The 26,819-nt window shown below is 39.3% G+C and overlaps 1 protein-coding gene across 1 annotated transcript in view; it reads right to left on the reverse strand.

The window, feature by feature from the left end:
* The window catches only part of FSTL4 (follistatin like 4), an 856,236-nt gene that overhangs the window by 155,349 nt on the left and 674,068 nt on the right, over window positions 1-26,819 (reverse strand). The window lies entirely within an intron of this gene.

Genomic DNA, 26,819 nt, shown 5'->3' on the forward strand with positions numbered 1-26,819 from the left:
AAATAAAGTGAGCCCCTTTTCTGCTTCAGCTTTATCTCAAAACCCCTTGACATCACAACCCATTAACCTCCCCATTTACTGGAATATATAACGAAGAGTTTTCCCTTTACAATGCCCTTAACATAAATCTTCACCTCATTCTACCTCCTATCTTCTTCATGAAAATGCCAATCTTTCCTCATATATACCCTAACTCCTACCCACTGCCCAACGAGCATCGCTTTTTACATTTTCAATCTTTTCCACCTTCTGGCTCCTTCCCTATTGCCTACAAACTTGCATAGGTTTCCCCCATCATTACAACACTAACAACAGCAATAAAAACCCTTCACTTGACCCTGTAACCATCTCAAGCTTTGTTGTTCTATATGTATCTTCCTTTTCACAGCAAAAATCTTAGGAAAAATTATCTCCACTTATTGCCTACATTTCTTCTCCATGTACTTGATTCTCAACCTCAAGAAATTGGGCCTCTGACCTCATTATTCAATTGAAAATGCTCCCTCCAAAGATCTTAGTGATCTCTTAGTTACCAAATCCCATAGACTATTTTCAGTCCTTAACCTTCTTGAACAGTCTAGCATTTGATGGTGTCGATGCCCTGCTGCATTCTAATTTTTCATGACAGTGACTTTTTTGTTTCTTCTCCTACCCATTATTCTTTCCCAGTCTGCTTTGCTGATCATCAGCCATATAGTGTAGATGATGTAGGTATACTCAAAGGCAATTGTCTGAGTCCTTTTGCAATGTGTTTTCATCTGGTTTCATTGGTTCAATGGTCATATTTATGCAGATGACTTAACAGATGTATATGTCCATCCCTAGGCTTAATCCTATTGAGCATTAGTCCTGCATCATCAATTATCTATTGGATATTTCCAGGTTTATTTCCCTTGTCTATCTCAAACTCAACATTTGCTTTTCTCTCTAAACCCATCAGTTTTCTTAGCCTCCTTATTTCTGTCAAGGGAACTGGCATCCTGCTAGATATCCAGGTTTGCAATCTCAGTCATTCCCGACCTTTTACTTTTGCTCTTCCAGAGACATCCAATCAGATTCTAAGTCTACAGATCGGTCTTCCAGAATATCAATCACATCTACTTACACTCACAATCACTAGCCTATTTTGGGCTGTCATCATGCTACCCCAGATGACTGCAATGTCTTTGTAATTTGTATCCTCGGCCGCCAATCACTTTAGTCTCTAATCTACCTTCCATACAGCTACAAAATTAATATAACTAAGGGACAAATTTGACCATAACACTCCCCTGCTCTGGGGCTCCTTATTGCCTTTAGGACAAAATACATTTACATTCTATTGCCAGTCTATTTTTGAAGTCTCATTACAGATTACTCCCACTCACATGTTTGATGAGGAAGTTCAAGAACAGGGGGTGGTTTAGGCTAAAAAAATGAGTTCTGTCCTAGTCATGTTAAGTTTGAGATACCAAAAGGACACCAGGGAGAGTATCAAGTAGAAAATTGGAGCTCAATAGAGATCTGAGGGTGAATAAATTGATTTGGAGTGTCAACTACTTAGCAGTGTCTAGATAAGTAAGAAAGAGAAGGAAATGAATAGACCTTTGGGAGCTCTTAGTATCACTAAGAGGGCAGAATAGAGAATAGAACCAAAGACAGTTTTGAGAAATAACCACAATTGAAAGGCATCCTAGGGATGAAAAACTAGAAAAAAAAGACCAATCAGACAAGTAAGAAGGATAACCAAGATAGAGCAGAATCATATTTCTGTGATCAAGTGGTGGCTACGGTGTCATTATCTCTGAGCACCATCATTCAAATGCAAATATCCAAGGATTTGGCGGCACCAGGGTTGATCACAGGTACCAACAAAGATCTGATAGATTCAAGCACAAATAGGGATCTCCCTGGAGGTAGTAAAGAAGATGCTACCAACGAAGAGGGGAGAGAGATAAATGAGAGACAATCAACTCATGGCAATGTTGTTATATGGTTTATAACACAGCACCTTCATTATCGTTTCTACATAGAAACCAAGCACTTTATCCTTGATGACTTTCTGCAGTCAGACAATCTTGCCAAATAGAGAACAGTTTTCAGGTCCTATCATACGAAAAGTCTCTTCTCGTGAATCTGGATATTTCTTGCTCTCTTTATGATGGTGAGATTCTTAATAGATCATTGTAGGAAAAATGTCGATGGATTTTTTTCTCTGCATCCTTAGATACCCTTACTTAGCTCAGAAATCTTCAGATCTTGACAGTGGAGAAATTGCTTCTGGTAAGATCTACTTGCCTTGTTGGGCCGATGTTGATCCCCCACACTGGTTGAATCAGTGTTCAATGATAGGGATAGATGAATCCAGAACATATTCCTATTAACTATTGTTGGCTTATTTATTTATGATGCGGGAGGCCTCTTTTTTGGAGTTAATTTTACTTTTATTTTCAGTTTCAAATTCTCTCCCTCACCCTCCCCACAACCACTGAGAAGGCAAAGAAACACAATAGTCATTACAATATGAAGTCATGCAAAACATTTTCCCACATTAGCAATATTGGAAAAAAAACCCAAGAAAAATAAAGAGAAAAAATATGCTTCAATCTTTACTCAGAGGTTACATTTATTCCTATTTGTTCTCATCCATATTATTATGACCAGATCTTTTTACATTCATCCTCTCAAAGGCTCAAATACACTCATCCTCACTCTATGGTCTCCCAATATAACACAGGGCTATGCCTAAAATAGAAAAGCATTTTATTATAAGTATACATACGTATCCCCCAGTAGATTGTACTTCCTTATGGGGAGCTACTATATTTAATTTTACCTTTATATCCCCAGTACCTAACACAGCAACTTGTATCTAATAGGTGCTTAATAATGTTTCTTTGGATTGCCAATTTCTGACAGGGTAAGACAAGAGAAAGATAAAACGGGAAAAACCCAGTATGTTGGTTGCTACCTGGGATGGTTGGGTAGAGGAGTCTGGGAAAGAGACCTAAGTCTCTGCTTCCTATCTATAAGTAAAGACACCACACCAAAGTCACCTTCAGCCCTGGTAACTGCCCTGAAAATATTACAAATACTGCTACCAGTATCATGAGCTATATTTGACTCTCTAAACAGAAATACCTGAGCCTGTTGGGCAAGTAGCTTGATATTTGATATAGATTATTTCTGCAATGTACATGTAAAGGATAGAAGATGTGATTTTCCCCTCTCCCCAACTCCTTTGACCTAGTCAAAGGGAATAGCCATAGATAAGAATTAAATAACTGAAAATTTCAGCTGCAACCAATGATCCCATTGATGGGGTGGTGGGACCTGGACCCTAAAAGGTAAAGACCATGCCTCTGGAAGCAACCCAGAATCCCAGCAAGCTTCCCCTGCTCTGTCCCCATGAGAAAATCTTTCCCTGTTGCAGATCTAACCCTGTAATTCCTTTGACAAAAGGCTATCAGTCCAGGCACAATGGTGGCTGGCCCAGATCCCCAAGAACCATGCTCTAGCAACCTTTCTCTCTTGTCTCCTCAACAAAGTTAATTATTAATTATTATTAAAGTTATTATCTCTGTTGACTCCCTAAGTTTTCCCATACATTCCAGCAACCCAGCACCCAGACTATTTGCATATGCTAACCACTTCCTAATCTCACCCTTCTTCACTGAAGGATGGTTTGAGGGTTTCAGACAGGTCCCTGTATGGGCCACCAATATGATGTGGTTTAGGGATGCTGATATGGTTTAGGGGTACTGGGATCCCAAAATGTCAGGGTATAAGGTAAAGTTACCTAGAATGAATTCATGCACTCAAACCGTATTTCAGTCAAGTGGAAAAGTTAGTTGTGATGCCAAGAGAAGCCAGTGAAGTTGCTTACGGAACTTGAAACTTAATGAGGGTGATGTTAATGCTCATGTGGAAAAGGGACACTGAAAAGATGCCAAGTATGACAATTAGGTGATGCGGGGGTGTGGGTGGTGGAAGGATTAGGGAGTAGTCAACAAATGGAAGTAGTCTGGGTGCTGAGCTGCTGGAATGTTTAGGAAAACTCAGGAAGTCAACAGACAACTTTGTTGAGGGGACAAGATAGAAGGGTTGCCACAGTATGGTCCTTAAGTATCTGGTGCCAAGGAAAGAGTCCTTGGGCCAGGCACCACCGTGCCTGCACTGATAGCCTTTTATCAAAGGAATTACAGGGTTAGGTCGGAATGTGTGTCTGTAACAGGGAAAGATTTTCTCACAGGAGGGCGTGGGGCTTGATGGGATCCTGGGTTGCTTCCAGAAGCATGTCTTTGCTTTTTGGGGTCCAGGTACTACCCCTCCATCATTTAGAAACAAAATAAGATGCTTCATTGGATCAAATATTGTCATTGCCAGGTATTAAACAGTTAAGTCCTAGAGGGAGTTCCAAGATGGAAAAGCAGGCTCACGAGTACTTTGTGAAGGAGACTCTTGCATGGGCAAAAAAGAGAATCTCTCTCTCTCACCTCTCCCCATTGGCCATGCTATCTGTTAGTGACTTGCCTGGAGGGAGACTGCCAGTGTAGCAGTCCAAGTGTTAATGAGTTCAAGAGGCACAATGGAGGGAGCAGAATCACACAATGCAGACAAATGTAGTTAAAGGCAGGAGGCAGCAGTTCTGAGAAACAATGCAGAGAATATAGCTGACAGTAGACAAGAGTGGGCTCTGGAGACAGCTGCCTCTGACAACTGAGAATCAAGCTATAGAAAGTGTAAGAAATGGGAGGAGGAGTTTTGTTTCCACAGAACTGAAGGTGTACTTCCCCCCCCCCACCCCAGCTTTAGCAGAAACCAGGCCTCAAGTCAGTCAGGTGAAAGGTCAGAGGCTTGTACGCATGCTTAAATGAGCCATTTGAGGAGAGCATGACGTAGGCAGTCATGGGGTTGTATCTGGCCAATGAAGAGCCTGGCGGGAGATTCAAGGTGAGGGTCTATTAAAGGCCTGGCATCCCATCTGAGTCCTTTGTACTTTCTCCTGTACTCTGTTCAGGGGAGGTACCCATTTATTCAGGGGGAATAAGTGTAAATTATAATTAAAATGTTCCTGACTTCCCAATGAGTCTTGCTTATTCCCAGACAATGTGAGTATGTTTCTAACAGAAAGGAACAAGAATCTGGGAACTGACCTGAAAAACAAGCCTAGCAGAGAACCTGAAGAGAAGGAGAGCTTTGAGAAGATTCTACAGAGAGAACTTTCAGTCCCTGCAGAAGCTGGAGCTGTGAATTACCTTTGCAAGACTTAACATATTTCCCCATGTATAAGACATACCTTTTTCGAAAAATTTGAGGTCTAAAAACTAGGTGCGTCTTATACAGTGGTTGTAGATTTTTTTACTTGCATTTCCCACTTTTTCGTGCTTGTTGTCTTTGTGCTCAATGTTTTGCATTTGTTACCAGTGTGTTAGGTTACGTTTTGCCACATTCTGCCCAGAAATGGCTCAGAAAAGATTTTCATACAGTGCTGAATTCAAGTTAAAAGTGATCCAGTTTGCAAAAGTGAATGGAAGTCGTGCTGCTGAATGTAAGTTTGGTCCTCCTCCAACTGAGAAAACAATCCGAGACTGGCTACAGGAAGAAGAAACCCTACTGAAAATGCCAAGGCAGAAGAAGGCCATGAGAGGCAAGTCAGCAAAATGGCCTGATTTAGAGAGGGAATTGAAGATATGGATTGAAGAACAAAGGGCGATTGGAATTCCTGGGTCTGCAAAGATGGTTCAGCATGAGGCAAGAAGAATTGTTGATGGAAAAGAAGTTACTGATTTCAAAGGAGGACACAATTGGTGCTTCAGGTTCATGAAATGCAATGGACTAAGCATGCGTACATGCACTAGACTTGCCCAAAAGATGCCTGAAAGCTATGAGCAAGTGAATAAAACTTGAGTTCAATAAGTTTGCATAATACTTTTTTTTCAAATTTCAGGCCCCAAAATTAAGGTGCATCTTATACATGGGGAAACACAGTACATCGTATACAGATGCCTAAACAACATTACACTTTAAATTAGAGAACACCCTTGGATACTATGCACCACAGGTATATGTGTATGTAAAATGTTTTAAGGCTATTATTTTTTCCTTAGTAGTATTTTATTTTTTTCCAATTACATGTAAAGGTAGTTTTCAACATTCATTTTGAAAAATTTTGAGTTCCAAATTTCTCTCCTTCCTCCCCAAGACAGCAAACAATCTGATATAGGCTATACATGTACAATCATGTTAAACATATCTCCACGTTAGTGAGGTTGTGAAAGAAGAATCAGAACAAAAAGAAAAAAAAACATGAGAAGAAAAAACAAAAAAGAAAAAAAGTTAAAATAATATGCTTTGATCTGCATTCAGACTCCATAGCCTTTTCTTTGGATGTGTCTTTTGGAATTGTCTTGGATCATTATATTGATGAGAAGAGCTAAGTCTATCATAGTTAATAATCATACAATGTTGCTGTTGCCGTATACAATGTTCTCCTGGTTCTGGTCACTTCACTCAGTATCAATTCATCTAAGTCTTTCCAGGTTTTTCTGAAATCTGCTTGCTCATCAATTCTTATAGAACAGTAGCATTCCATTGCATTCATATACCATAACTTGTTCAGCCATTCCCCAATTGATGGGTATCCCCTCAATTTCTAATTCTTGGCTACCACAAAAAGAGCTGCTATAAATATTTTTGTACATGTGGGTCCTTTTCCATTTTTCAATGATCTCTTTGTGATATAGGACTAGTAGTGGAATTGCTGAATCAAAGGATATGCACATTTTTATAGCCCTTTGGGCATAGTTCTAAATTGCTCTCCAGAATGGTTGGATCAGTTTAAAACTCTACCAACAATTCATTAGAGTTTTAATATTCCCACATCTTATCCAACATTTATCATTTTCCTGTTTTGTTATTTTAGCCAACCTGATAGGTATGAGGTGGTACCTTAGAGTTGTTTTATTTTGAATTTCTCTAATCAGCAGTGAGTTAGAGCATTTTTCCAAATGATTATAGATAGCTTTAATTTCTTCATCTGAAAATTACCGTTCATAACACTTGACCATTTATCAATTGGGGAACGATTTGTATTCTTATAAATTTGACTCAGTTTTCCATATATTTGGGAAATGAGGCCTTTATCAGAGACACTGGCTGCAAGAATTATTTCCCACCTTTCTACTTTCCTTCTAATCTTGGTTGCATTGGCTTTGTTTGTGCAAAAACTTAAATTTAAAGGGATGAAAATTATCATTTTGCATTTCATAATGTTCTCTATCTGTTGTTTGGTCATAAATTCTTCCCTTCACCATAGGTAAACTATTCCTTGCTCTCCTAATTTGCTTATGGCATCATCCCTTATGTCTAAATCATGTACCCATTTTGACATCATCTTAGTATAGGGATAGCTACTATTTTTAATTATGCCACCTTATAAAATGCAATTGTTAAGAACCAGTTATGTCTACTGGCAGACTGATACTGGGAAGTACAAGTAGGGGCTTGTGGTATAAATGCTAGTCCAAGCTAGAGGAGTGCTGTATATATACACACACATAACACATTTGTTTCTGATTACTCAAGAGGACTACTTTATTTAGGGTACATTCATACTTCAATAAGTGTTTAGATAATATCTTTATTTTTTAAATTTAGAATTATATTGTAAAAAGGTGGGATAATAGTTGGTTGTGTGTTTCTGTAGGATAGATGTCAGTTACATATGAAACCCAAATAAACAAGAAATGATGGATAAAAATGATAACGACATGAAGGAATCTGCTGCTTTCTGCAACAAGGCATTTATGGCTCAACGCCTGGTTGCCACTGAGCAAACTAATGTATACTTCCAGGGCCAGCTGTAGATGGGGGCAGAATTTATTTTTATTTCATCTATGTCATAAAATTTGATTTCCTTATATTAAAATGTGGCAGGAATATTTCGATTGAAATAAACATCTCTATTCAGAGCTAGGAGACTGTAGTTAATTTCTAAATACCCCTTAGTGTTTATACATGTACTGTGCTAGTCATAGGGGACTCTGCCAAATAGTGACAGGGCAAAAAAAAAATCAATGTTTTCTGATATCATTTATCAGCAAGACCAGCTTTCAACCAGATACCTCTCTATCCTGCTTGCACCCAGGCACCTCAGACCCTGCCCAGGTTGTAGAGAGCTACACATTGCAGCAACATTCAGGCATAACTTCCCCTGGATTCAGAAGGACACTCAGTCTTTCCTTAGGGGCATCTAAGAGGTACAGTGGATAGAACACAAGGGCTGGAGTCAGAGAGGTATTAGTTCAAATCCAGCCTCAGATACTTATTAGCTGTGCGACCTTGGAAAAGTCACTTAATCTCTGCTTCAGTTTCCTCAGTTGTAAAATTAATAGCACTTATCTTGCAGGGCTGTTGCGAGGATCCATTGAAATAACAATCTCAAAGTACTTAGCACAATTCTTGGCATACAGTAAGTGCTACATAAATGGTAGCTGTTATGACTATCATTATTATTATCCTGGGTAAGTGAGTTAACCTGACTGCCTCAGTTGCCTCAAACGTAAAATGGGGAAAGTAACAGCAATCATATTCTAGGGTTGTTGTGAAGATCAAATGAGATAATATATTAAATACTTAGCACAGTGGCTGGTATGTAGTAGGTGCTTAATAAAGGTTTATTACACTCAATACCCACAGGAAAATCTCATATTCCCTAAGAACTCTGAAACTCTGAAGAAAAGCTTTCAATATACCACATCACAGTAGGGTACTAATAATTTAATTGTGGTTGAAGAATTCCCTTCCCAACCCAAAGCTTTTAAAATAGGAGCTGCCCAAGCCAAAAGAATGAGGCTCTAATGGTAGAATAAAATGCACTATGATAAGAAAGTAGGGGATATATGGGATAGAAGGAAAGCTTAGGATTTGGGTACAAGAAAGTCTTCAATGCCTAAAAATAGGTTGACCTGCAGAGGACCATGACTTCCCAATAATAGGGAGGGGGACAGGTAGGAGTGGGCCTGTAGACACTTGAGGGCATAGCATGAAGTCATTAGGAACTTGAAGAAGAACCACGCAAAGCAGGGATAAGGCATCCAAAAAGTAGCTTGTTCAGACAGTTTTCAATGGGGAAGGCCCCAGATGATAGCTTTTATAGTAGGTTGGATATCTAATGATATTCATATTAAAGCTGTCAAGAAAATCTTAATCATGAAAGTAGGGGGTCCCAGAGTTCTGGGAATGTCCCTTTTGATCTGTAGCCTCATATTTGAACACTATCCCCGGTCAAACACTCATAGAAAGCCTTTGGCAAATCATAACCAAAGGAAATGGAAGATTAGAAAATGAATTTTCTTTTTCCCCATAATTTAAACAAACAGAACAAGAAAGATGCAGAGAACATGAATTAACGTTACTTAGAAACCTCAGTCTGACTAAATGAGCTCATCTCACCAGAAGTTTCCTTCTAAGTTTCATGTGTCATTAAAAGTAACTAGCTGTAGAATGATTCTTGGGTTGCTTCATTCCAAACCACTTGAAGTTACCATAACATACGGGTGCTGAAGGGACAGGGGGTAAGAAAATGAAGAGGGGGAAGAATGAAAGGCAGAATCAGAAGAGAAGAGAGGAGGAAGAGAAAGAGCGGAAGAGAAGAACAGAGAAGGATGAGAAAGAGGAGGAACAGGAAGAGGATGATAGGAATTGAGAACCATCTATATCTTGGGCCATGGTCCTTATGGCATTGGCCTGATCGAGCTATCAAAAGAGTCAATGCTTCTAAGTTCCTTTGAATACATTAAAGTGCTACGGAAATGTCAGCTATTTTTAGTGATGTTATCTAACTATATATCATATATAATCACATACTGTATATGATACACAGATATATATCTGTGTTACACATATCTATATATAACTATATAACTATTATGTAACAACCATTTCTAGGAATAGAAAACTAGACACTTAGAAGAAAATTTTGTCTAACTGGGCATTTTCAGCCCTGTTTTTCCTGGCCCAAAGTCTTTCTTCTCCAATACTGAGAATAGTTCTCATTCATACTTACACAGGCATTATTAAGTTCAGGCAATAAATCTGACCTGGGCAGAGTTTATACAAATAAAATAGAGAAGATGTTTTCCACAGTCTAAGTACAACCCACATCTATACGTGAAGGCCTGGATACAGTACCTACTTAATGAATGATGAGATTTTGAGGTATTCAACTTCACCTCCTGCATTTGAAAGTCTCCTAAATTCCCTTTTTTCTCCCTTGGTATTGCCTACTTCAATTACCATCAGCCAGGAGTAGGAGCAGCCTCTGCTTTCGCACTCACTTTTTAATTCAAAGAACATTTATTATCTACTATGTTCAAAGCCTATTGGGAGACAGAAGGTTAAATAAGCTATGAGCCCTGAAGGAACTCATGGAATGTGAAACAAAATCAATAATAAGAATTCAGAGTACTGTATGATGGATCCAACACAAGCTGCAAAACGAAGTGTTGTGTGAGATAGGAGATAGAGATCAAAGGAGGCTTCGTGGAGGAAGAAACATTTGAGTTGGCCCTTGAAAGCTGAGAAGAAATTCAAAAAGTGGAGGATAGAAAGGGGAGGAGGGAAAGATACTTGGGGCATAATAAATGGTGTGGACAAAAGCATCAAGGGAGAGAAATGTAGAAACAGAAAAATATAGAACATTGTTTCGGGAAAGGTGATCAATACAGTTTGATTGAATGAAGAATGTTCTAGAGAATGACATAAGATGAGGCTAGAAATGTAGGTTTTTAAAATGTTTATTTTTTCCTTTTATTTATTTATTTAGTTTAGTTTTCAACATTCGCTTCCACAAGATTTTGAGTTCCAAAGTTTCTCCTCATCTCTCCCACTCCAAGATGGGTACATTCTGGTTATTCCTTCCCGCAATCTGCCCTCCCTTCTATTATCCTCTTCCCCTTCTATTTTCCTATAGGGTAAGATAGATTTCTATACCTCATTGCCTGTGTATCTTATTTCCAAGTTGCTTGTAAAAAGTTTTTAACATTCATTTTTAAAACTTTGAGTTCCAAATTCTCTCCCTTCCTCCCTTCCCACCCACATTTACTAAGAGGGCAAGCAATTCAATATAAATTATACATGTATAGTCATGCAAAACACTTCCACAGTAGTCATGTTGTGAAAGACTAACTATATTTCCCTCCATTCCTCCTGCCCCCTCCATTCTTTTCTCTCCTTTGACCCTGTCCCTCCTCAAAAGTATTTGCTTCTGATTAACCCTCCCCCAATCTGCCCTCCCTTTTGTTGCCTCCCCTCTCTTATCCCCTTCCCCCCACTTTACTATAGGGTAAGATAGATTTCCATACCCAATTGCGTGTGTATGTTATTCCTTCCTTAAGCCAATTCTGATGAGAATCTTCACTCGTTTTCTCTCACCTACCCCCTCTTCCCCTCCACTGTAAAAGTTTTTTCTTGCCTCTTTTATTGGAGATAATTTACCCCATTCTACCTCTTCCTTTCTCTTTCTCCCACTATATTCCTCTCTCACCTCTTAATTTTATTTTTTAGATATCATCCCTTTATATTCAATTCACCCTGTGCCCTCTAATATATATATATATATATATGCACACACACACACACACACACACACACACACACACACATATTCCCTGCAACTACCCTGAAAATGACAAAGGCCTCATGAGTTACAAATATCATCCTTCCATGTAGGAATGTAAACAGTTCAACTTTAATAAGTCCCTTATGATTTCTCTTTCCTGTTTACCATTTTATGCTTCTCTTGAGTTTTGTTTTTGAAAGTCAATTTTTCTATTTAGTTCTGGCTTATTAAGAATGCACTAAATTCCTCTACATCATTGAATATCAATTTTTTGCTGGGGAGGTGATTCTTGGTCTTAATTCTAGCTCTTTTGACCTCCAGAATATCATATTCTAATCCCTTAATGTAGAAGCTGCTAAATCTTGTGTTATCCTGATTGTATTTCCACACTATTTGAATTGTTTCTGGTTGCTTGCAATATTTTCCTCCTTGACCTGGGAACTCTGGAATTTCTTGAAAGATAATGTCTAGGCTCTTTTTTTTTATATCATGGCTTTCAGGTACTCCAATAATTTTAAAATTATCTCTCTTGGATCTATTTTCCTCTACTTCTCTTGATTTTAAAAATGCTTTTTAAGCTCTTTCATGGCCTGAGACCAATTCATATTTTTCTTGGAGGCTTTGATTTTGTTGTTTTCTTCTGAGTGTATGTTTTGATCTTCTTTGTCACCAAAATAAGATTCCATAGTTTGAGTTTATTTCTGCTGTTGGGTCATTTTCCCAGCCAATCACTTGACTTTTTAACGCTTTGTTAAGGTAGAGCTCTGCTTCCAGTGTGGAGGATGTACTGTTGTAAGCTTCAGGGGTTCTGTGCAATTGTCATCAGAGACACTTCTAGGGACTTGTAAGTTTTCAGTTGTTTTAAGGTTGTGTGATCAAAGGGGAGGTATTTACTCCTCTCCTGGCCTGTGGTCTGATCTGTGAGTGACCACAAGCACTCTTTTCTGCCCTGGAACTGTGAGGAGGGTACCATCTCCCCTGTTGCCACAAGCTCCACTATGCCAGTGCTCCTCCTTGCCCCAGAACTGCCACCCAGGGCTGCAGCTCAGATCCAAGTATGGGCAAACCAACAGAATCCTGCCTCAGTGCTAGCAAAGAGATCCCTGTAATCTCCTTCAGATCAGTTGTTTGATCCCCTTATTGTCTGTGGGCTGAGAGCTCTGGAAACAGCCACTGCCACCATCCTTGCTGCTGCTACCACCTTAGAGTTGTGCTGGGACCAGGGCTGGCCTGCATTCGTCTTTCACCCAGGTCTGACAGACCTCTCTTACAGACCTTCTAAGCTGTCTCTGGGGTTTGTGGGTTGAGAATTCTGGAAACCACCTCAGCTGCCAGTGATTCAGTGCCCTGAGGCCTGCTCCAGGTTTGTTGGGACCTGTTCCATGCCCATGTAGCCCATGCTTGACTGTGCTCCTCTCCTAGCTGAGTGCAACAGACCTTTCTCATCAACCATCCAGGTTGTCTTGGGCTGGAAATTTATTTCACTGTCTTTTTGTGGGTTCTGCTGCTCTGAGTCATTTTTTACAGGTATTTGGATGGATTTGTGGGGAAAGCTCAAGCGAGTCATTGCTTTTACTCCACCATCTTGGCTCTGCCCCTGAAACTCAGGTTTGTGACAGATGATGAAGATTTTTAAATGTTAGGTAAAGGAGTTTGAACTTGGCAAAGATGATCGATAGCCATTTAAGATTTAAGAAAAGGAGAAGTACATAGAAAGTGTTATGAAGTTTAAGGAAAGATCATTACTGAGTGGGGATACCAAGAAAGACTTCTAGGAGGTAGTGGATGAACTGATTATTGGGAACATTGGAGGTATGAAGAAATGAGATGGTGGATAATCCAGGCCTAGCAAATGGTGTGAGTAAAGACACAGAATAGTGAAGCACAGGGATTGCACAGGGAATTCACAATTTCCATATAAATGGGATATATAATACTTGGAAAGCAGTTCTATGAGACAAGACTGTAAAGATAAAGTAGAATCAAATTGTAGAGGGCCTTGAATGACAGACTAAGGGGACTGAACCTTATATGGTAGGTAAAAGAGAACAATGGAGGTATTATAGGTAAAGTACAAAATGTTTCTCTGGAGTCAAAGGACATGAGTTCAAATCTTGCTCCTGATGTTTACATCCTGTTTAATCTTGAGTAAGTCATGGTCTCCCTGGGTCTTCTTAGTTTCATCATCTTTAACATGAGTAAGGTTAGATTACCTTTTGGCTATCTGTCTGGTGATCCTTCTCTCAGAAAAATGGACCATTTCCCAGAATAACAGTTTTAAGTGTATAAAATAAAATACATAGAATAATACAGTAAAACAATTATTTTGAAATTGTTATCAAAATATTTTTTTAAAAATGTTCACAGACCCTAGGTAAAGAACCATGGTACAAGAAGGTCTCTGAGATCCTTTACATCTCGAGATATAGGATCCTAGATATTTTGAGCACAAATATGACATGTCCAAAACTATACAGAGGAAAGACTCCTCTGGCATTAGTATGAAGGAAGGATTACTGCGGAAAGAGGGTGGAAGTTGGAAGACCACTTAGGTGACCACTTCCCAAGTTTGGCCATGTGGTTGTGAAGGTCCACAATATGGCAGTGGCAAAGCTTGGATTCTGGGTCTAGTAGACTTGTGCTGTGGCAGCTCTAAGAAAGACAAAGCAGTAGTGTCCTAAGAGCAGAAAAGACACAGCTAAAAGACTGCCCTCTCTCCCCTCCTTTCCTCTCCCTACTATCCTCTTCCCTCCCACCAGTCACTTTGCTGAGGGATATTGCTTCTCTCTGACACCAGGCAGGTTAGAGTCTCTATGCAAGCAATTCATCAATTCAAGATCTTTTCTCTGCCATCTACTGAAAACAGCTCCGAGAGAGGCTGAAAAGAGAATGGATGTTGCCAGGGACCAGCTTTTCTTGCTTCTTTTTATCCAAGCTCTTTTACAGCTGTTGTATCAGCTTCAGGGCACTGCCCTTGAGCGATGTGGTCATCAATAAGTCATTGAGACAAATGGTACATCTCCACAGGCGCTATTGTGTATGCTTAGATCATAACTTTTTTACTATTACCATTAGTCAGTGGGGGATTTATTTCTAAGGATCATTCTTCAGGAGAATAACAGGAAAAAGGAGGAAGATGTGCCGTGAAAGATTAGATTTCAATAGATCCAGCTCATTTCTAGCAGAGGAAGAAGAGCTTAGTTTTGCAGGGACTATAGATATTTGGAGGTTAAAGGAGAAAATACCTTTGAGTGAAATTTCATCAACATAAGCTTTGAGGGTTGTGACCTTCGCAAACAGTGTGACCTTGGATCACTTTCTTGGATCACTTTCTTTCCCTGAGATTCTCTTTTTTCACTTAGAAATAGACTTGCCCTACCACCTACACAGGAGTACGGTGAGAAAAACACTTTGTCAGCCACAAAACGCTATTCAAATGGGAACTATTTTTACAGGCTGACAATATAAAACAGCTTCCTCAAAAATATGGACCAGAAAAAAAATCACAGACCACAGACACATAATAGGTCACTTTGGGAAATCAAGAGTATGTGGGGGGTATTCTTAACACCTGAGCCTGGTGTTGAAGCAATGCCAACCAGAAGGACACCAAGATGCACATTCAAATGCACTCACCATATATCCTGAAGAAAGAATTCTACAATGACTGGACCACTTAGAGCAATCTGACTGAAGGGTTTATAGGAGGAAACAAACATTTACTGAATAGGTTCTATGTGGCAGACATTGGACTAAATGCTTTATAAATATCATTGCACTGGATCCTTACAACAATCCTGGGAGATAGTGTGCTATCCTCATTATAGAGTTGAAGAAACTGAGGCAGACAGAGATTAAGTGATGTCACATAGGTATTAAGTGTCTGAGGCTAATTTTGAATGAAATCTTCCTGGTGTTTTCTGCACAGTGCCACCTAGCAGTTTCTAAAATGGACTATCTTCATGAATATAGTCCTACTTCATATTTGTATGGCATGTAAACACTTTTAAAGTGTTTTCATATTAATTGTCACATCTGATTCTCAGAAAACTCATGTGGATCAGGATGGGAAAACATGATTACTCCCCATATTCCACTCAGGGAAAATAGGAGGTCAGGAGGGAAATAACTTCCTGGAAGTTATGTGGTTGGTTATGGGGGGAGCTGGGACTCAAACCCACCAAGGGTGAGGAGCCTGCAGGCTTGAGGCCACATATGGTCCTCTAGGTTCTCAAGTGTGGCCCTTTGACTGAATGCAAACTTCACAGAAGAAATCCCCTTAATAAGAGAATTTGTTCTGTAAAACTTGGACTCAGTTAAAAGGTTGCACCAGAGGACCTAGAAGACCATATGTGGTCCTCTAATTCTTCAAGTGTGGCCCTTTGCTAGAACCCAAACTTCAGTGAACAAATCCTTTTGGGGCCACATGCAGCCTCAAAGCCACAGGTTCCCCATCCTTGCACCAAGTCTCTGTAGTTGCACCCACATATTCTTTATTTCACATTACCCTCTGCCTTATGAGTCAAAACTACTTGAAGGGGGAGGTTGTGGGCTTTTAGTGTGATTGATTGGTACCCACTGTAGCAAAATATCTCCTTCTGGCAGCCTGTTGACTATTACTGAAATGCCACCATTAAAGTCTATTTTTTGAGGGGGAGGTGAGGAAGGATCAATAGATTAAGCCATTACTGATGTAAATTGAGGCTTAGCACCCTAAAGTCTGGGATTATGGTGGTTTGGTTTAATCAAGAAGGCTTTAATTCAAATGGAAAGTATTTGACTCCTTATGCCCTCATACATTTTCCTTTAGGAAGCTCATAATATGGTTCATGTCAAGGTCTCTGTAGATCTGAATAAAAGTATCCTCAATTTCTGTCCAAGCCTGTAAGTTAAAAACATATTAAGAACCAGTTTTTGTTTTATACTCCATACAGAATACTGAAAATGCAAAAGGCTCACAGTAACACATAAAGTGTTGATATAATTTTCTTCCCTTTCCAGTGAATCAAACTTCCCCTGGGGATGTTGACATGCTTCCAGACTTATAGTTCCTCTCTGTGGTTTAGAGTGACTCTAAACTTGAGACTCTTCTTGGAACAGAGAGGGACTAGGAAGGCGACCCTCTGATATATAAGTGAGCATCATCTGTACCTCTAGGACCTACAAGCATGTAGTCTTGTCTTACGGTCCTGAGGTACTAAGGGCTCTAACTACCCTGAGGGAAGGAAGCATCCAGACCTTGTCAAGAACTACTTCATCACTCCAGGGACACATAAGAGCCTCTGGCCTCATGATCCTTCCTAAAGAACTATTATAGTACAAATGAAAAAAGGAATGAATCTAGGCTCAGGTGTTACTCGTTGACTTTAGGCAGGTTATTTTAAATTATTTGGGCTTCAACATTCTTTTATCTGTAAAATGAATAGTTCGAATCAGATAATTTTAAAATTCATTTATATCTCTAAATTGGTGGTCCTGTGGATCCTCCTGGAAGGAAATACACTCGGGGTGGCTACAGTGGCAACACACTTTCCTGTTAGAGCTACCTTATTAAAGTAACTCACTATAGTTATGGAGCAGAAAATGCAGAGGTTTTGCTCTTTCATATATTATGGTTTGGCCTCTTGTAAGTCAGACTTAGGACTTTCATGTGATCCTCTTCTCCCTAAGAGTCTAGTGCAGTGCAGGAAACTTCTGCCCCTTCTACTGTGGTACTGGAAAACCAGTTACTGCTAAGGAGACCCTGAGAAAACCCCTAGCCTCTGACAACACCCCCAGAAAGAATGGACTCAGACCTCTTTGGCATTTAGCAAATGTCCCTGGGGCCCCGTGACTCCTCCAAGGAATGTCAATAGATAAGATCATCCCCCTGAACGACTTTAATTAATAATTAATAATGCCCACTAAATTCAAAAGTGCCATGTATCCTTTTTATGGTGGGGAAGCTGGTTGTTAAATATTTACCAGCATACCCCTGACCAACACTTGTCTCTTGGTCACACAGTTCGCTCTTGGGAACATGTGCTTGCGAACATATAGAATTGCAGTTTGTTTCAGTTGCTACATCTCCATAGCTGTTCAGGAAATCTGACATACAGAAACTCTTTGTATTCCATCCCTGCCCCTGGTGACTGCTATCTCGGTTGAGTCAACACAGTCACTATCTCTTGGGCTGGAGGGGAGGGAGAGGGTAGTAGTCCCCAGTGATATGCTACCTTGAGGCATCTCCTAGGGCCTAAGTAGGCTTGCATGTTTCTGGTCTCTGATTTGTATTCCTTTCAGTCAAGATATGTTTGTAAAGATCTGCCAAAGGTCTCTGAGCTAACTTTTATAATCCCAGCTTCATGGAAGTTAGGTACCAGACACAATTGTCTGAGATAAACATATCAAAACAAAACAAAAGAAAACCAAATGTTGAGACTCCATCTCTAATTCTTAATGAAATGGGAATGTTTCCTGGGGGCATGTATTACACTCCATTAATAAAATACCAAAAGACATTTCCTAAAGCCAGACATAATGAAACTCCTGACCAAAAAGACTAATTTACCTCTAACCTTATCAAACTGATCAAAAAATTCCATCAACAACCCCCTACTCATAGGATTACAGATCCAGAGAATATCTGAGTCTAATTCCATTTTATAAAAATAAGGAAACAGAAGACTACAGGGAAATAGAGAAAAATAGGAAAATAGAGGCCCAGAAAGATTGGATGACTTGCACAAGATTACACAGTTAGAAATAATCAGAGATTGGACTCGAATTCAAGGTTTTTGACTCCAAATTCAATGCTTTCTCCAGCAAAGACTGCCAAAAATACTAGTTAGCACATCAGTGAAAACTAGTATACAAACTCCATTCTAACTGTGAGAATGGCTTTTGATAAAAATATAGCCGAGAGGAAGGCAGCAGCCTAAGATACTAAAGAGTCATAGCGTGGGAGAGGATAAGGAAGGAGAAGGGAGGGATGGAGCAAAATGGTTGAGGGTAGAGGAAGAAAATGGAAAAAAAAAGGTAGAAGAAAGAAAGTATAAGTTAAAGGAGAAAGCAGTACACTAACCCTGATGAATAGTAGGGAGTTGAGACATAGTTTATTAGGGGGTTTCCACCAGAGGAGCCTGCATTTCAGAGATAGTGACTGGGGATTTAAAGAAACTTTTTTACTTGCAATATGGTAGTTCATTACAGGATTTATTTTAATGAAATTGTATTTCAAATATGTGCCTGTAAGGGGGAAATCAGTCCCCGTGTACTGAGGGTATCATGCATACTTGATTATCCTGAACCTTTTGTGTGGGGATCTTCAAGGTAAAAATTATTCCCCCCAAATTTCCTACTTCTATACTGTCATAAAAGAGTTGGTGCCACAAGGGTGATATAAAGATTATGAGCCAATCAAATTTTGGAATCAGGCAGAGCGTCTTGGAAGTGTACCTTCACTTTGAGAAAAACACTTCGGTCTGCAAATTGTCAGCAAACCAACTGATTGAAATGCCAGAAAAATTATATAAAATGGTAGAGTAATCCTCAAGGTAACACTTAGACTCTTCAGTTGCATTTGTCTGAGAAGTTCTCTAGTTTAATGACCATTTTTAAAGGTCATGTTAGTCTGTACTTTCTAATTCACTGCCCTGCCAATTCTTTCTCACTAGGAGCGAACTTACCCCAAGATGCCACTGTGCAAACTGATGTGGAACGATACTTGCTAAGAAGTCTAAAGAGCTGTGAATTTATGGCCCATGAAACAAGGGCAACTTTTGGGCAGGCATTCTAATTAACATTCAGTCACCAGTTCAGCTTGAGAGTCCAGCTTACAGGAGGTTCAGATTCCATGCTCTAAATCTTCCAAGACTAAAAGACAACAATAGGAAATATACAATTCTCAATAGGATCAAGGGTTTTTAGAGCTGGAAGAGCACACGGAGACCAGGATTTTCTAACCTAAACTATTCTATGGTTCAGTATTCAAATTCTCCTATATATATGTGATGTTGTTTGCATATGTATAAAATGTCTCCACCCCTTGCAGACTCAGGACAGTGTTTACTGGATGCACTGATCTTGGGAGTTAGAGATGAGGAGAAAGTTTGGAGGGAGGGGAACAGAATGCAAAGAAGAGTACTATGTTTTTCTTAATTGGTAAAAATATCCTAGAATAGCAAAATCTGCTGGGGAAGAGTGTCAACTGAGAGAATGGTGACTAGAAAACTTACTTTTTCTTTCCCCATTCCCCCATCTGTTTTTTAATAACAAGAATGCCATATAGGAGGAAGTGGCTTGGACCAGGTCACAAGACCAGCAAGTGACAAAGCTGAAACTTGAACAGAGGTTTTAGAATCATAGATCTAGAGCTGAAATAGACCTTAGAAGTCATCTAGTCCAACACTGTCATTATAGAGATATCCAAACTGAGGTCTAGGGAAATGAAATTACTTGGCCAAACTCACCAAGGGAGTAAATGGTGTGGCCATCATTCAGACTCTGGTCTAGTGATACCATGATCAATGATCCTTGTATCACAACATACTTCTGACACTAAGACCAGAGTTATTTCTAATGCACCATGAAACATCTAAATGAAAACTAAAACTGTGTTTATCATTATCTAAGTATTATCGTGTGGCTGGGATATAGACTGAAATATTAGATGTTAGCTGTAATGATTTTAGTTTTCATCCAGGTTTTTAAGCCTCCTATAGGCTTAGCTATAGATTAATTGTCAGTCTATTGGAAAGAGCTATTTTGCATCACAGAAGGAAAGAAGGAAATGGGAGGCAGCTGAGTTAAGTAAAAGTTTTAAAAAGATGGTGAAATAGTCCTTGACATTCCCCATTTGTGAAATTTTAGAGCTTAAAAAGGAGTTCCCCTTGGAAAAAAATGCAGAAATCATAGTGACAGAGTTCTGTTCATGATGGGTAATCAATGAAGAGAAACCTTGAAAGACGTGATGTATTTATTGAAGCAGCTCATCACAGCACTACGGAGTGCTCATTCACTAGAATCATTGCTGTTAACCAGAGCTGAAGCATGGGAACATTTTCAACAGCTTTTCTGAAAACCTAAATCTACATGAAATACATAGCCCTGACACATCACTATGTCCACGGATGTCAATATGAAGTTCAGAGAGATTTGATAAAAAGGCAAAGAAAGGTAGTGTTTCTTTGGAACTATCATGGGCACCTACACCATAACATTTTTGTTGTTACTTGTTCAGTTGTTTCAGTCATGTCCAACTCTTCATGACCACATTTGGCAAGATACAGGAGTGGTTTGCCATTTCTTTCTCTAGCTCGTTTTACAGATGAAGAAACAGAGATAGGATTAAATGACTTATCTAGGGTCACACAACTATTAAGTGATTGAGGCCAGATTTGAACTCAGAAAGTTGAGTCTTCCTGATTCCAGGCCTGGCACTCTATCCACTGGGCCACCTACATGGGGCTCTAAAATAGGAAAGATGTTGACAATCCAAGAAGAAACTGAACAACTTACTGTTCTATTTCCACTAATGGCTAAACAAAGACATTTTATGAGGCATTTCCTGGTATCCTTCTGGCTTAAGCAGCTAAACTGATTTGGAAGAACCTAAACCATTGAATACTTGACAGGAACCAGAGGAATTCAACAAGAGGAGAAGGCTGACTCAGAACACATCTCCATCACCCAACTGCTCCAGGCCCATGAAAGGGGACCTCCACGGATGTTCCATTCTACCTTGAGAAGAGAATATGTAGGGTCATGATCCCATAACCTTTGAAGGAATTACTACTCACTGACAGCATTGTAATCTAAGAACAATCTATTGGAGAGCTAAAGCTTATGCTTGGGACCTCTGGGCCAAAATTTCATTTTAGTAGGAAACCATGAGTGAAGAAAATCACTGGACTTGTGCAGATTAGTAGGTGAAATATAAAATAGTCTTTTAAAGTTGTGGGGCAATGAAAAGTACAGTTCCTGGGAAGCACTAAAAGACCTTGTATATGTCAGAGGTGGGACTTTTCCTGATTTGGAGGCCTCTTCTACATCTGCTATTGCATTCTAAGTCTCTTCCTTGGGCATAGTAGGCACTTAATAAACTTTTTGCTGAATTGAGTTATAATGAGCTGAAGTTTTAATTTGGAACTGGGCTGTTTACTCCACGAACGTTTCTTTTGGATATATCTGACATGAACTCTCTGGTCTCACTTCATTGAGAATAGTACTACTTGGTACTCAATAAAGGGTAAAGCTCTTCTGAGGCTTTGCTGGGTTAATAACAATGGGACTGGCCAATACTGCTTTGAACTTGAGTCAACCTTGAGAAAATGCATGTACCAAAATAACTGGCTTCTAGAGATATATGAAGAACAAGGCATCATCATCTCTAATATAATTTAGAAACTAGCTACCACACTGCCTGGTTTTGGATTTTTATTGATATTAGTTTAGTGAACAGTGCATATTATAAAATTGATAGAGTGGGGAAGTAACTTGAGTGGATAGTGGATTTGATGGAGTTGGCAGTTCACTGAAAATTTACATAGAGGAATTATCACCAACAGAATCATCCCATAGCTTTTCCTCTCCTTCATTTTCATGCACATGCACCATGTTTGGAATTAAGGCTCGACTCCGACAGGGCCCACGAAACAGCATACCATGCCCGTGTGATGGATCAAAAGTTCTACTCCATTATCTTCATAATCTAATGCTGGGGCCCAGAAAGGGAACCATGAGTGCGAGGAGCAAGCGCAATTTCACAGGAGGCTTTAATGATGGGGTGAGAACACACACTGACCTCATGTAATGGGTGCTAAACTGCCACTTTAAAAGCGTGCCATTCATTTTGCTCTGACTGACTTTCCTCCTTCAATCATATGCCGGTGTCATTTTTATGATACAGATCTAGCTATTGAGGCTATATGACTGTGAAATGTCATATTAAAAAAAGCCAATAAGAAAAAAAATAAAATTAAGTTGCGAGCAGCATGCATTAGGATTTCAAAAATGTTCTACTGTATTCAACTTATTCTATCTCTGTCAAGGGGCGGCCAGGCTCAGCTCTCACTTTCCCAGAATCAGCCCTGCAGAATGAATTAGCTCACCAGCTCAGGAGCAGAGGCTGCAGCTGAAGGGTGTAGTTACTGCGATGGTAAAATACATTTAGGCCAAAATGTGAGAAGACACAAGAGCCAGTCTTCTCCTCCTTGGGGGACAGGGGAATGATTGCCTCTCCTTTTGGGGGGGGCAGAGTAGGGGAGAGATAACAAAAGGTAACATAGCTCTTGGGCTTTTTGAAAATTAATGTTTTGAGAATTCTTTTCCCTTGAGAAACACATTGAGTCAAAGCACCTGATTGTAACCATGCACACAGTAGGATTTTGTGTAGTACATGCTGATAATTTTCTACTACTAGGGAAGTACCTCCAACCATCGCCCATTGCTCTCACATCGAAGGGAATAGAATGAGAACTTGGCATGATGGTAAATCTCATAAAATCACTAGTAGGAATGAAAATAACCATTTTTTATGAGTCCAGGCTTCACAGCAGATGTAAGGCTTTGTTCATTCAGGAAGTTAAATGGTTATTCATAATTTCCTGGGGGGAGAGGTAGGTGAAAGGTCAAAGGGGGGTTTCTGGGAGAGTGAATAACTTGAGTATGATTCCATAAACTTGAAGGTTCTGATCCACTGACATTATGTTTTAATTTGGAATCCTGGCAATGACTACTTATAAAGGCAGCTTGCTGGATCAGACTGACTGGAAACCAGTTATAGTAATTGGGAAACCCACTAGAAATACTGGCTTTGAAGTGTCTACTACATTTCCTTGTTAATTATTTGAACAATGATTTGTTTCTATGGGTTGGAATTTGCTAAGTTGTGGTAGAGGAATCTAACATATCCTAATGGATTATTAAACTAAGCTGTTTAAATTTCAGCTATACCTTATCTTGAACTTCAAAGAAAGCTGAAATGTTCATCAGAGGACTGGGAATGTGGATAGGGACAGAATCTATTTTACTGCTCAAGAGAGAAAACTTCCTCCACACAAGCAGGTTGGCCTCTTTGCAACTAATAAGAGAAGAGAATTTCCTGAAAGCTATTACACTGAGAGATAGGGTGACTGGCCCAGGACCTCTTGGTTCTAAGGAAAGATCTCTTACTTACTATGCCATCTTTTCCCATCTTTATGAGACACCAAATTACATTTAACTATATTGAATTTCTGGTGGTTTGTTGCTAGTAAAGAACATTTAGTAATATTTAGGTTTGGGAATGAGCTTTCAGTTACAGAAACCCCATTGTCTGGTATCTTCTAGAACTGAATTCTATAGCGATTCCTGGTAAGAATACTCTGAAGTCAGGTCAGGAAAAGCGGATTCTCAAAATAAGACTTTAAGTTCCTCATGTTTCATGCAACTGATGGGAAAGCTTTAAACAGAACTTTCCCTGAGTTTCATTATTTTCATAAGAATGGCTTGAGTCATAAATTGCCAGCCTGAATTTTTATGCAACTAGTTACTACTCTAACATGGGCATGAACGATTTATATAGTCCAATGAGAAATTACCTCTGTTATCTATGGGCAGGAAAGGAGGCTGCTAAGACTGCTAATCAATTCTCGAGGTCAAGTCAAAGATGTATAGGAGACTGGCCCAGCAATGCTATCTATTTGTTTCAGGGAAGACTCAGGATTCAGACTGCATTCAGGACTTGCTTCTTCCTTAGTCAGAGTAAGCACCAAGTTCACTATCTCCTGATCTGTTTAGGTGGCTCATGGCCTCCCTGCCCAAACTACTCCATATTCATTTTGCTATATACATGTATATATTTACCTTCACTATTAGAATGTAAGCTCTGGGAGGGCAAGAATTAATTATTTTCCCTTCATGCATAGATGGCCCCTAGTATAGCATCTGGCACAAAGGTCTTTAATGCATGCTTACTGATTGGATTGAATGCTTCTATTTCTCTGCTTTCATGGTCATAATAACCACAGAAAAAACTAAAAACCATCAAAAACACAGATACACTCTAAGTAGGTATACTTCCATTTGGCTTGATATTTCTCCTCACTGTGTACTTTCAATAACAGCATCCTATACAGTCCTATCCACTGCTGTTACCAGAAGCTGAAAATGGGGGGGGTGGGAAACGAAGAAAACGGAAACTACATAGTCTTAGCTAGAAACCCTCGACAAATAGAATGAATGTTTGCCAAGAAGCAATTGCTTTTGTTGCTTGTACTTAATAAATCACGAGAGCATTGTTTAACGATAAAATGGAGTTGATGGCTCATGCCAGTAAGGAGGTACTGATTGACTGCAGGAACCCAAATGGTGGCAACTCCTGGGTGTTTAGGGTTATCATGTAGACATACATTTAGTTCCAAGGCCATTTGCTAAAACCCACAACTGATTAATATACACAGAGCTTGTTCATTTACCCAGTGTTATGTTTAATCATTTAATTTTGCAAGAGTCTTCAGATCTTTTAATCATTCTAATATTCTTCTTATTACAACATATTACTGAGCTGTTAGTTCAATTCAATTAAAAAGTGTCATCTGGAAGTAATTTATTCCATGAGCAGCATTAAGCGGATAGTACAGAAAGGTCTGCATTTTAGGATAACAATAACTCTTCCAATTGGACTAGTGAAAGAATGGCCAAAATACTGAAGGAAATATCTCGATGAGCAATGACATCTTCTGGAAAGAAGGAAAACTTAGGATGGCCCATAGTCGCAAAATACCTAGCTTAGGATTTTTGTGCAGGACATATTCTTAATATCTTTACATTAAAATCTCTCCACTGGATCTTCACTGGACATATGTTGATGTTCTAAGCTTGGTTAGCTCTTCTGCTTTCTCTTTTTTTTTCTTAAACATTCCTATCTCATCAAGGCTAGAACTGTGGGGGCCAATCCTATTAAGATCATCATGAAAGCTCTGACCTAGTCCATCTGTGATTGAGGTCAGTTCACCATTCCTTAGGGTACTTGTTGCCTCCCTGTCTCCCTTACTCTGGGCTTACCATAATAGTTTTTTTTTTTGCTTTTTGGCAGGGCAATTGGGGTTAAGTGACTTGCCCAAGGTCACACAGCTAGTACAAGTGTCAAGTGTCTGAGGCCGGATTTGAACTCAGGTCCTCCTGACTCCAGGGCCGGTGCTCTACTCACTGCGCCACCTAGTTGCCCTCATGGGCTCACCATAATATTAATTCCAAACAGTATAGACATTTGATTGGTATAACCCACTCATAATTACAGAGCTCAAGAGATTCACCAGGCCCAGTTTCTCCAGCCTCTGGGATAATAGGCTTCTGCCACCACACACAATTGACTACCCATAGTGCCATAAAAATATTACACGAATCATGGTTGCTGTTCAATGTGCTCAAATCCATGGATTCAACCTGACCTAGATTTTGGGAATGGAGATGGTTCCATTTTCACGAGGAAATAGCCCTGAGAATGGAATCAAGACTCCTGCCTTCACAATTTAATATATCTGTGATCTGAGAAAACCCCTTTGACCAATCTGGGCCTACGTTGAATTCTTTTTAAAATAAACAAGTTAATATTAGATAGTACATCCAACTTTGAGATTTTATGAGTTAAAGCTTAAACAAGAAATATGATCTAAGGAGCTACAATAAATAATTAAGAGGATGGAATTGTGGGCAAAATCCTTTTCCTCAACCTTTGGTTTTATTCAAATAATATCAAATAATTACACAAAAATCTGAGCTGCAATTCCTTTTTATTTAGAGGGTATGAACTATCTGAGAAATCAGAGTCCTAAAACTGAAAAGAAACATAAAGGGCATCTCTTCCAAGCTGCTGATTTGGAAGGAACAGGAAAGAGACCCAGAGAGAGACATTCATGAGTGCCAAGGGAAGCCCAGAACTCAGGTACTTTGATTCTGACTTTAGATGCATTCCATTGGAAGTCTTGCTTTCTCCCCACCTTTCTCTCAAAATAAACAGCTTCATTAAATGTTGAGGTTAAAGAAGGCAAAAATTGCCCTATGCTTTTTCTATTATGATCTGTACATGAACCTTGAACATGAACATTAAATAGTTCTACAGTAAAAGATTCTCTCTTAAAAACTTCATTATAAAATAAGGAATTCAAAACACATTTCCTGTGCATTAGCAGTAATATGGAAATTGATATAACTTTGCTCTAAATCTTATTTGCTAGCCAAAGAAGTACAAATAAAA

This window comes from Trichosurus vulpecula, chromosome 3 (genome assembly GCF_011100635.1).
Source record: "Trichosurus vulpecula isolate mTriVul1 chromosome 3, mTriVul1.pri, whole genome shotgun sequence".
Classification (NCBI taxonomy): Eukaryota; Metazoa; Chordata; class Mammalia; order Diprotodontia; family Phalangeridae; genus Trichosurus; species Trichosurus vulpecula.